At 43.0% G+C, this 13,238-nt stretch overlaps 1 protein-coding gene across 3 annotated transcripts in view; it reads right to left on the reverse strand.

Moving 5' to 3' along the window:
* LOC139759058 (intraflagellar transport protein 27 homolog) overlaps positions 1 to 13,238 on the reverse strand; it is a 225,593-nt gene that overhangs the window by 115,359 nt on the left and 96,996 nt on the right. The window contains exon 1 of one of the 3 annotated variants that reach the window (XM_071680978.1): positions 11,184 to 11,330. The exons of the other annotated variants lie outside the window; for them this stretch is intronic. The gene's annotated coding sequence lies outside the window, so the exon portion shown is untranslated. Of the gene's footprint in view, positions 1 to 11,183; positions 11,331 to 13,238 lie in introns of those variants that run through there. 3 annotated transcript variants of the gene reach the window in all.

The raw sequence follows: 13,238 nt of genomic DNA on the forward strand, positions 1-13,238 counted from the left end.
TCAACTAAATCCATCTCTCTTCCTCATCAGTCCTTCCTGCACTCAGACCTTCATTCTCTCTACCCTAACCATTACTCATTCCTGTTCCATTCCATATTCTATCCAGCACTTAACTCCCCTTTTATCCTATTTCTTTCTCTACCTACTAATATCCCATACCTTCACATCCCCTCCCATTGCCTCCGGCTTATCTCGACGGGTGAGGAAAGCAGTAAACCTCTTTTTCCCTCCTTGCAAAATAACTGAGTGGCTTGTCCTCTGAGGGGGGGGGGGGGGGGTTATGTCTTTTAACATCAGTACTACAATGATAAGGAGTTATATAATCGTTACACAACGGCATCAACAAATATACACAATTTCGACCAAGTCAGCTAATTTGGTGGTGAGGATAACGGGCGGTGGTGCTCCTGTATGGCAACGTTGCCAGTTACTGTTTACCGTCGGCTGTGCCAAGGATGATCACGTTCCGAATTTTGTAACTGAGTGCCTTATTTCCTCTAGGTCTGAGGAAATCAGAGGCGAACACAACCAGAGGCTCACCATTTTGTAACATAAGAGAAATCGTTAGACATTAACCAAGTATCTCTTTTTCTTTTTTTCCTCATCGAATGCGTTGTCTGTTCACCTCTGACATTTACTTGATGGTAGGCGTTGTTGTAGACTCAAAAGACCAAATATAGGCAAGATGAGGCGTATTGGTACGCAGATCTCCCCACAGTAACATAATAGCGTTTATCTCCGATGCGTCGAATTTGATAGCCTCTTGTACGTGCCCGTACACCATTTCCTATCTCATTTTAACTAGATTTCCTAAGAGATCTCTTATCTACCTTGTTTTTTCTTCTACTTTGAAGGTTCCAGTCACATACAAAAGTCCACGTCAAGGCTGTGCCTCAATAGTATCTTTTAATTTGAAATATTAGATTTCTGCAATCCTAAGTTATTAATAATCCTCACGTCCAACACAAGTGGTATGATTAAATTGATCGTCATTTTAGTTATTACTCATCCATGACTTGTCTCTAGATTTCTGTTGATGTACCCACTCTGTCATTTACTCTCCCCAGACTTACAGGTTAACTTTTAGAGGCAGACAGATAGATAAACAGATGACAGCGTACTTCACTATCAGTATGGAGGACAAGATTTTGCTTGGGATGGTGCAAGCATTACGTCTAATCTTATCATATTTGAGCACTGCAGTATATATATCATCCACGCGACATTGTCCTGTGTCTTCTTAACCCCGATGTTCATTCTGTACTATTGTATCTGCTATTTATAGTCACTCCAAGTTAGTTTGTAAACTCTGTCCATTTCCGCGTTCGGCAGCGTCCACCCCTTACATGTGCCTCGCCTACCTACCCACTTGGTAACACTGGCAACAGCCTAACCTTGGCCGCGTTCTTGTTCACCACGCCGTCTCCATCACTGGAACTCCCTCTCTCACCCGCGTCAAGTTCTCAGCTTCCCACCACACCACCCTACCATCAAGTTCATTCACATGAGTATCTGAAATCTGTGGTGAGACAATGTGGGTACATCCGGGAATCGAGGTTTTCTAAGAATGCTAACGTTCTGGAAGTACTGAAGAAACGACTTCAATAAGATGCTTCCACTTTATGGATAAATGTTTATTTGGGTCAGTCACTTATTCAGTAATAATAATAATAATAATAATAATAATAATAATAATAATGATAATAATGGTAGTAGTAGAAATAATAATTATAATAATAATAATAACGATAATAATGATAATGATAATAATCAGATTGGGGAAGAGCAGTGTGGTTTCAGAAGTGGTAGAGGATGTGTGGATCAGGTGTTTGCTTTGAAGAATGTATGTGAGAAATACTTAGAAAAGCAAATGGATTTGTATGTAGCATTTATGGATCTGGAGAAGGCATATGATAGAGTTGACAGAGATGCTCTGTGGAAGGTATTAAGAATATATGGTGTGGGAGGCAAGTTGTTAGAAGCAGTGAAAAGTTTTTATCGAGGATGTAAGGCATGTGTACGTGTAGGAAGAGAGGAAAGTGATTGGTTCTCAGTGAATGTAGGTTTGCGGCAGGGGTGTGTGATGTCTCCATGGTTGTTTGATTTGTTTATGGATGGGGTTGTTAGGGAGGTGAATGCAGGAGTTTTGGAAAGAGGGGCAAGTATGAAGTCTGTTGGGGATGAGAGAGCTTGGGAAGTGAGTCAGTTGTTGTTCGCTGATGATACAGCGCTGGTGGCGGATTCATGTGAGAAACTGCAGAAGCTGGTGACGGAGTTTGGTAAAGTGTGTGGAAGAAGAAAGTTAAGAGTAAATGTCAATAAGAGCAAGGTTATTAGGTACAGTAGGGTTGAGGGTCAAGTCAATTGGGAGGTGAGTTTGAATGGTGAGAGGCTGGAGGAAGTGAAGTGTTTTAGATATCTGGGAGTGGATCTGTCAGCGGATGGAACCATGGAAGCGGAAGTGGATCATAGGGTGGGGGAGGGGGCGAAAATTTTGGGAGCCTTGAAAAATGTGTGGAAGTCGAGAACATTATCCCGGAAAGCAAAAATGGGTATGTTTGAAGGAATAGTGGTTCCAACAATGTTGTATGGTTGCGAGGCGTGGGCTATGGATAGAGTTGTGCGCAGGAGGATGGATGTGCTGGAAATGAGATGTTTGAGGACAATGTGTGGTGTGAGGTGGTTTGATCGAGTAAGTAACGTAAGGGTAAGAGAGATGTGTGGAAATAAAAAGAGCGTGGTTGAGAGAGCAGAAGAGGGTGTTTTGAAATGGTTTGGGCACATGGAGAGAATGAGTGAGGAAAGATTGACCAAGAGGATATATGTGTCGGAGGTGGAGGGAACGAGGAGAAGAGGGAGACCAAATTGGAGGTGGAAAGATGGAGTGAAAAGGATTTTGTGTGATCGGGGCCTGAACATGCAGGAGGGTGAAAGGAGGGCAAGGAATAGAGTGAATTGGAGCGATGTGGTATACAGGGGTTGACGTGCTGTCAGTGGATTGAATCAAGGCATGTGAAGCGTCTGGGGTAAACCATGGAAGGCTGTGTAGGTATGTATATTTGCGTGTGTGGACGTGTGTATGTAAATGTGTATGGGGGGGGGGGGGTTGGGCCATTTCTTTCGTCTGTTTCCTTGCGCTACCTCGCAAACGCGGGAGACAGCGACAAAGTATAAAAAAAAAAAAAAAAAAAAATATTGGATAATAACGGCATCTCCCAGATTTTTTAATGAAAGACTTTAGATAACTCATTCACGCTATGAAACTTGCCTAATTCTATACGGTAAGCCTAGCCTCTGCCGTTACTTTAAATGAACAATTACCATTTAGAATTCACCTTCCACTGCAGTAATGAATGTACGCAAGAAAAGATCTGCTCCAGAGATAGAAGACTTCCTTGCATATTTCGAACTGTTCCGACATTCGGTTAATCATATCTACAATAGCTACACGAAGGTTGAAATCTTGATGGAATTTTCAACATGTTTAGTTGAATATCTGTGCTTATTCGACCGATAACGACCGGCATAAATTTCAATATGTTGGCCCGTAATATATCAGTCAACAATTTATCATTCAGTCACAAAATACACACCCAAAGGAAGGATTAAATGCATCATACCTCCTTTATTTAACCTTAGACTTGGCCGATTCTTTACGAGAATCGGAAGGGCCCCACCTTAATAACTTGGGAAATGTGTCATTCAAGAGTTTCCGTTTTCAGTACGACTGGAGCAATACACGGAAATTTACCAACTTACAAGCAACCTATATAATAAATGAAAATGAAACCCGAGCACCATTTTATTTAGAGATAAGATATGAGACCTTGCCTGATGTTGTGTACTAATCCCTTTATTGAATGAATCAAAGGATGGAAGCATTGCGAGAGCGTTTTTTGAGCACGACCATACGACTTTTGAGTACGACTGGCCTTTGAACAAAAAGGGTCAGGTCGAGGGTCGAAGCCATCATACTGAAAGGTCGTAAAGTATGTTCATTGGTCTTCCCGTCGCACGTAGAGGGTCGTAACGTTGTACTTAAAGGCCGTATCGTAGTGTTTGAGATCTTCCTTGTACGCAGGGATCATACCGTCGTACTCAAGGGTCGTCCTCAAGGGTGACATGTCGTTTTCAAGGGTCATAACTTTGTATCCAAGGGTCTTCTCAGAGCTCAAGAATCATACCAACGTGTTCAAAGGGTCGCACCGCCTTTACTGCTGTACTCATGAAGTCGTAACGTTGCGTTCAAAGGGGGTGGGAGAGGAGGTGTTGAAAATATGAACCAGAATCGTAAAACTGAAAAAGAAAGTTGAAAAAAAAAGAAGAAAGGGGCGAAAGTTGAAAAAAAGAAGTAGAAAGGGGTGCTTTGTCTACGTGTTTAGATACCTGACTTCAAGATGGCCAGTTCAGACGAACAGGAAGAGCCACAGAACAAACATTTAACCCAGCGACCTTTTCGTTTTTGTGGTTGTGGGTTATCATCACGGCCGACCCGACACGTCACAGCCCGGGATGCTGGCTGGACTCCCATTTTCTGTACTAAATATCTTTTTTAGGGTGATCTTGCAAAAGTGGATCACTTAACTTGGCTTAAGGGGAGGGAGGAAGGGTACGTACCTACTCACCTTCGAGGACCTGAGGACGGTATTTCATAACGAGGCAGGGCTAGTGCGTAGTAGCACTCAACACAGGGAAAACAAATAAAGTTAAGATTTTAATTATAAAGTACTGGATGAGTTTCGTGTTTACCATAAGCTTGTGTGATTAAGGGAGGTTTTACGCGAGTGTTGTATTCACACACACACAGACACACACACACACACACAGACACACAGGCACACACACAGACACACACACACTCAGCCCCACGTGGAGAGAGAGAGAGAGAGAGAGAGAGAGAGAGAGAGAGAGAGAGAGAGAGAGAGAGAGAGAGAGAGAGAGAGAGAGAGAGAGAGTCCACAAGGTAAACAGATAACGAAAGGTATATTGGCCAATGACGAGGTTATCTACCACATAATATTCTCTTACTACATTTCTATTCGAGACATTATGATGTTAGGGTACAGCTCCCTCCCTCCGCGAACCCTCCACTCCCACCCGCCAAGAGAGAGAGAGAGAGAGAGAGAGAGAGAGAGAGAGAGAGAGAGAGAGAGAGAGAGAGAGAGAGAGAGCAAAGCATGGCAGTTTCCCAACGTCAACATTGCCACTGACTGGCTAGCCAGCTCCTGGGCAAACACACGGCCCACCGGAGTGGAGGATCAGTCATCATTTCGAAACTTGCTTACCCGTCTGGTCTCCCCCTGACCCAATCGTTCTCGTCCTGAGGAAGACGTCAGCGAAGGTGTATACACACAGGGTGTGGTGTGGCCGGCTGCATCTTTCCTCAGGTTAAGGTTACCGGATCACAAACACATGGCTCTTCTTCTTGCAGACGAAGCCAGGGACCATGTCGGAAGTTTAGACTTCACAAACAAACTGTATTCAAATCCCTCAGACACTGTACACCACCTGGAGTAGCCATCAGACTTCACAAACTATATTCAAATCCCTCAGACACTGTACACCACCTGGAGCAGCCATCAGACTTCACAAACAAACTATATTCAAATCCCTCAGACACTGTACATCACCTGGATCAGCCATGTTGATGTGACACATACAAAATAGTGTTGTCACTTGTTTCATGACATGTATGGGTGTCTGTTGAACGTAGGTGTGGGAAGAAGAGGTGTAGTTACGGAAGAATCATTACTCATATGGGGTTTCTATTTCTCCTTTGAGAACTCAGTATCTCTGCAGTGGTGTCAATATGCACCAAGGCTGAACCACTGGTTAAACTCATGTTCTTTTTTTTTTCTCTGATGATAATATTTCCTCAAGGGGCAACCTCCCGTTCTATAGAGAACACTCGATCATGATGATTAATGTTGGCTTTCGAAGCATTGGCTGTTCCTTCAGATCAACAGCCGTCAGCTGCCAGCCAGCTATGCACAGACCTGCAGACCCTCACACACACAAAATATCCTTGTGATCCATCTGCGTACTGGCAGGGAGGAGATGTTACCGGCTATGTTAAAACAATGACCATTTCTCCGGTTCAACATTTTTTTTTTTTTCGTAGTATGTACGGTACCAACAGGAAAACATCTCTAGTGGTGAAGGTTTTCGCAGTTTGGTGGGAAACTTGTGCGATATATGAAAGAAAAAGGTAAGCTGGTCTCGTGTATGTCAAGATTGGCAAAGGATTCTTGTCAACAACAGCTCGCTCTCGGGGTGACGCTACTGGCACGGGTCGTGTGTGTGTGTGTGTGTGTGTGTGTGTGTGTGTGTGTGTGTGCGCGCGCGCTAAGGGTGTCATGAGAGCCCAAGACAAGAGTGCGTTGTGTAGAACGTGAAGTGCGAGAGTGGTGTCCCATGGTAAGATGCAAAGAACCCTCCTGAAAGATTATAGGTCGAAGAATGAAACCAAAAGGGAAATCGAGGAGAGCAACATTACTTGCAGTGATGCCATTAAAAAAACAAACGAACGCGATTGAAAGCCGTTCTCCTCACCTGGATCATATACATATATGATATAGTAAAACTAGCCATCGTCTGTCCATGGCTAAAAAGAAATACCAACTATATTACTGAAAGTGTGTGTGTGTGTGGGGGGGGGGAAAGGTGTGTGTGGGGGGGTGGGGGAGGGGGAAGGTGTGTGTGGGGGGAAGGGAAGGTGTGTGTGTGTGTGGGGGGGTGGAGGGGAGGTGTGTGTGGGGGGGAAGGGGAGGTGTGTGTGGGGGGAGGAGGGTGTGGGGGAGGGGGAGGAGGGTGTGGGGGGAGGGGGAGGTGTGTGTGTGTGGGGGGGAGGTGTGTGTGTGTGTGTGTGTGTGTGTGTGTGTGTGTGCGCGCGTGGGGAGGGGGAGGCGTGTGTGAGAAGAGGGCAGTGTGGGTGTGGGGGAGAGGGGGGAGGTGTGTGTGTGTGTGTGTGTGTGTGTGTGTGTGTGTGTGTGTGTGTGTGTGTGGGGAGGGGGAGGTGTGTGTGAGAAGAGGGCGGTGTGGGTGTGGGAGAGAGGGGGGAGGTGTGTGTGTGTGTGGTGAGGGAGGTGTGTGGTGAGGGAGGTGTGGTGTGGGGGGAGGGAGACGAGTGTGTGTGAGCGTGGTGGTGGTGGTGTTGGTGTGTGTGTGTGTGTGTGTGAGGTGGGGCGGAGGGACGTATGTGTTGCTAAGAGGCGAAGTAAACAAGTCGGACTCCAGCACCACCAGACTGGGTGCGAACTTGCTAGCCTATGTAGGCCAAGGATGTCTACCCTCCCTCCGGCTGTAATCTGGTGACCTCCGCCCAGCACTCATAGATGACCGATACAACAAGGACGTGCTTCCTCGCCACTGCCGGCAGACGACGCATGCGTGAGTAGCAATCCTGACTCACCAACTGCAGGGCGGGTGACAAGCGGCGGTGTAAGGACTCATCTGTCCGACACCACCACCACGAAAACGAAGGTCATTCACCAACACAGCCTCTTTTTTGTGACAATGATGCAGCCTTGACCAGCGACTTGTTTTCACCCGTACACTGTAAATATCTTCTTGGTTCCATCGCGCGCGCACACACACACACACACACACACACACACACACCTATACATATGCAAAGAATACAATATTAGTGAACGTACATAGGATGTAGGTAAAACCACTAAGCAACGACTGTACACACACACACACACACACACACACACACACACACACACACACACACACACCTATACATATGCAAAGAATACAATATTAGTAAATGTACATAAGATGTAAGTAAAACCACTAAGCAACGACTGTACACACACGCACACACACACACACACACACACACACAGTATACATGGCTGTTTAATTTGTTTATGGATGGGGCGGTGAGTGAGGTAAATGCGAAAGTCTTGTGGAGGGATGAGAAGGCCTGGGAAGTGAGTCAGTTGTTGTTTGCTGATGATACAGCGTTAGTCGAAGATTCGAGTGAGGAACTGCAGGGGTTGGTGATTGAGTTTGGAAGAGTCCGTGAAAGAAGGAAGTTGAGAGCAAATGTGAATAAAACCAAGGTATTTAGGTTTAAAAGGGTTTCAGAGAGACAGTTCAGTTTGGGTGCGAGTCTAAATGGAGGAAAAACTGGAGTAGGTGAAGTGTTTTAGATACCTGGAGTGGACATGAAGGCAAACAGAACCATGGAAACCCACTTTAGCCATAGGGCGGGTGAGGGAGGGCCAAGGTTCTGAGAGCGTTGAAGAATGTGTGAAAAGAGAGGTCGTTGTGTGGGAGGGCAAAATGTGTATGTCTGAAGGAATAGTAGTCCCAACGAAGTTATAGGGATGCGAAGCATGGGTTATAGATGAGGAAAACGGACAAGGGTGGGAGTGTTGAAAATTAAATGTTTGAGAATAATATGTGGAGTGAGGTGGTTTGATAGAGTTGGCAATAAGAGTGTAAGAGCGAGGTGTGGTAATAAAAAAAAGAGTGCGAATGAGAAAGCTAAAAAGGGTGTGCTGAAATGGTTCGGGCATGTGGAGAGAATGAATGAGGCAAAAGAGGATATATGTGTCTGAAGTGTGGGAACAAGGAAAAGGGCTAGACCTAATTGGAGATGGAAGGATGGAGTGAAAAAGATTTTGAGCGACCGCTACCTTAACATGCAGGAGAGTGAAAGAATTGCACGGGGATGGAGTGAATCAAGACGATATAGTTAGTATCTAGGGGTCGATATGCTGTAGGTGTCCGTACGTGTACTGATCCAGGGCATGTGATGCGTTCGGGGTAAACCATGGAAAGGTCTGTGGGTCCTGAAGGTGGAGAGGGAGCTGTGGTTTCGATGCATTACACATGACAGCTAGAGAATGGTTGTGAAGAAATGTGGTCTCTATTTGTTCCTGGAGCTACCTCCCTAACGCGGAACACAACGATTAAACACACACACACACACACACACACACACACACATTGGTTTCGAACAAAGTTTTAGCCCAAACTTATATATACAAAACTCGTATTTGTTATCAATGGTTCAATGAGAGCTATTTGAGCACACGAGACTGATATCGGTAAACAACCATACAGCAACCTATAAGATAAATCTAAATTTGTGACCGACACACACACACACAGACACACACACACATACACACACATGCAAAATTGGATGTTACAACTGCCCGCATATGTAATGCGACTCAGCACATGATATAGTCAAGTTAGCCCTAAACTCTTTGTTCCATTATAACCAACGTCTAACGGTAGGCTTCGACGATCCTAGCCACAGGGAGGGACACGCTGCCCTGAAAACCAATTATCCAGCCTCGCTGTCTGGAACTCGATTCATTGCCAGAGTCACCATTTCGTTATGATCTTAGATCATTACGCCAATAGCCATGTCAACACCTCGATTTGGGCAATCAACATTTAACAAACATTAGTATAATACTGTCTCAAATTATAGGTATATATATATATATATATATATGAATGTATGTTGGTGCTATCATAACCGCAGATTATTACTAAGATTTTTATAATCAGTTGCTGTTACTTATAATCAGTTGCTGTTACTTGGATCGAAAGTGTTATGTGGTTTGTGTAACAATCGGTAAGACATTTCCTCTCACTTTCTCAACTCCTTTCCCACGATCTCTCACATCCTCTTCTCTCTCTCTCTCTCTCCTTATCTGCCTCCCATTCCTCCTCTCGATCCCAAACTCAGCCACTGGCATGAGTCTAAGAACTTTCTCTACAATGTTTAATGTATACATAAGAAGTGAAACTGAATACTGCAGTGTCGTATGGTCACCACAGAAACAAAAGAAAATAAATATCCATAATAGATAGAATTCAGAAGTATTTCGCAACCAAAATTGAGAGGATGGAACATATAGACTACAACGAAAGGTTGAGAAAACTGTAACCATATAGTGTAGAGAGAAGAGAAAAACATATATGATAATCTACGCATGACAACATATGAAGAGCATAAGAAAAAAATGTGTTAAACATTGGAAGCCTCTCAGCAGGGCAGATAGAGAGTTTTTAAGTCTTCAAGAATGACATGTATTGCCAGAATTGGAAAAATGAATGGAATAGTTAAGGAAGAATTTAAAGAGAAATTTGACATTTGGTTGAAATCAATTCCAGATAATCCACGAATCGATAATCATGTACTACAGGTGGGCAGCTGAGGAGAACAGTGTTATACATCAAGCAAGACACGCAACATCGAAAGAAACTTCACGTGTGTAAAGACATGCAAGCGGAGCCCGATAACACACACACAAACATTATATATATATATATATATATATATATATATATATATATATATATATATATATATATATATATATTTTTTTTTTTTTTTTTTTTTTTCATACTATCCGCCATTTCCCGCGACAGCGAGGTAGCGTTAAGAACAGAGGACTGGGCCTTTGAGGAAATATCCTCACCTGGCCCTCTTCTCTGTTCCTTCTTTTGGAAAATTAAAAAAAAGAAAAAAAAAAGAAAAAAAAACGAGAGGGGAGGATTTCCAGCCCCCCGCTCCCTTCCCTTTTAGTCGCCTTCTACGACACGCAGGGAATACGTGGGAAGTATTCTTTCTCCCCTATCCCCAGGGATAAAATATATATATATATATATATATATATATATATATATATATATATATATATATATATATATATATATATATACATATATATATATATATATATATATATATATATATATATATATATATATATATATATATATATATATGTACAATAACGATAACATTAATAAGATATCTCCGACACTTAACTTACGGGACACATATACGAAAGAAACAAAACACAAGGTTTTTATATCTCTACCGAAATGACCCCATCAAGGTTACATCGCCAAGGTAGCCAGTTTGTGAGGTAAATAACAATGACCTCACATACGCTAGCTGACAGACGAAAACGAGCCACTTTCACCTGATTTACATCACTGATGTCTGTACTATTCTATAGTCAGGGTCACTGTGTTGTTTTAAAAACATGTCAACAGTCATCCCTTCGTGCAACGGAGAGAGAGGTGTGGATACCTTAATGAAGTACAGTATCAAATGCTTCCTTGTTTTTCCACGAGCGTTCAGTAGCAACACCACTTGACTGTCTAGGCGGATGAGGAACTGAGAGTTATCCTACCTCACTTTGTCCTTCCTTCTTGGCCTTGGGGAAGTCACTGGCCGTTGCTTGGATTCGGATTCCTTACCGTAAGTTGAGAGATGAACTCGTAGTACACCAAGACTCTTGATGGTAGCCTAGGCTAGGCTAAGGAGTGGAGCGGAGGGAAGGAAGGCAGCCGTTACCCACGACACAACACCTCCCCAACTGCTGAAGTGCTCAGACGTTTTAATAACTGTCTTCCCATCTTTTTGATATTCTCTCATCATACGATGCGTTGTTACGTTAACGTATTTCCTGCCTTCGTGAAATTAGAAATCGACGGAAAATGAAATAATCAAGGATAGAGAGAAGCTTGGTTTATATTTTGAAGATCTTACTATTAAGCAACTCAAAGATGTAAACATATGTTCCCAGTTATGGACCGTTATACAGTTATGCTAACGCCTGCGGGACGCGATGAAGATTATATGTGTGGCGGAAATAACTCAGCGTTGGCGGTCATATAGACTTTGAAAGTCAGTTAGTCCCTATAAGCCCATACAATCAACCAATTAAAACCTTCGGAGCTAGTCCTTATATAAGCCCATACAATCAACCAAATAAAACCTTCGTAGTTAGCCCTTATAAGCCCATACAATCAACCAATCAAAACCTTCGGAGCTAGTCCTTATATAAGCCCATACAATCAACCAATTAAAACCTTCGTAGTTAGTACGTAAGCCCATACAATCAACCAATCAAAACCTTCGGAGCTAGTCCTTATATAAGCCCATACAATCAACCAATTAAAACCTTCGTAGTTAGTACGTAAGCCCATACAATCAACCAATTAAAACCTTCGTAGTTAGTCCGTATATAAGCCCATACAATCAACCAATCAAAACCTTCGGAGCTAGTCCTTATAAGCCCATACAATCAACCAATTAAAACCTTCGGAGCTAGTCCTTATAAGCCCATGCAATCAACCAAATAAAACCTTCGTAGTTAGCCCTTATAAGCCCATACAATCAACCAATCAAAACCTTCGGAGCTAGTCCTTATATAAGCCCATGCAATCAGCCAATTAAAACCTTCGTAGTCAGTACGTAAGCCCATACAATCAACCAATTAAAACTTTCGTAGTTAGTCCGTATATAAGCCCATACAATCAACCAATTAAAACCTTCGTAGTTAGTCCTTTTAAGACCAAGCAATCAACCAATCAAAACCTTCGTAGTTAGTACGTAAGCCCATACAATCAGCCAATTAAAACCTTCGTAGTTAGTCCGTATATAAGCCCATACAATCAACCAATTAAAACCTTCGTAGTTAGTCCGTATATAAGCCCATACAATCAACCAATTAAAACCTTCGTAGTTAGTCCTTTTAAGACCAAGCAATCAACCAATCAAAACCTTCGTAGTTAGTACGTAAGCCCATACAATCAACCAATTAAAACCTTCGTAGTTAGTCCGTATATAAGCCCATACAATCAACCAATTAAAACCTTCGTAGTTAGTCCGTATATAAGCCCATACAATCAACCAATTAAAACCTTCGGAGCTAGTCCTTATATAAGCCCATACAATCAACCAATTAAAACCTTCGTAGTTAGTCCTTTTAAGACCAAGCAATCAACCAATCAAAACCTTCGTAGTTAGTACGTAAGCCCATACAATCAACCAATCAAAACCTTCGTAGCTAGTCCTTATATAAGCCCATACAATCAACCAATTAAAACCTTCGTAGCTAGTCCTTATAAGACCAAGCAATTAACCAACCATTTCATGCCATGGGTCACATGCATAGTAACAGTGTATATGTGGTCTTAGAATCATCCTGAACACTTGAAGGTGTGAAAGATAATTATTTAGGTTAGTGGTTGGACCTTGTTGTTGATGGTGTTAATGAACCTGGAAGGGTAGTGTGTGTGTGTGTGTGTGTGTGTGTGTGTGTGTGTGTGTGTGTGTGTGTAAAGATCCGCCAAGACAAAGCTTGGCACGTGAGTGTTAGTTCAGTGGCAGGTTGCTCTCGGGTGTGCCATTACTGGCACAACTAGAGTGTGTGTGTGTGTGTGTGTGTGTGTGTGTGTGT

The sequence above is a fragment of the Panulirus ornatus genome, chromosome 32 (genome assembly GCF_036320965.1).
Source record: "Panulirus ornatus isolate Po-2019 chromosome 32, ASM3632096v1, whole genome shotgun sequence".
In the NCBI taxonomy this organism is placed as follows: domain Eukaryota; kingdom Metazoa; phylum Arthropoda; class Malacostraca; order Decapoda; family Palinuridae; genus Panulirus; species Panulirus ornatus.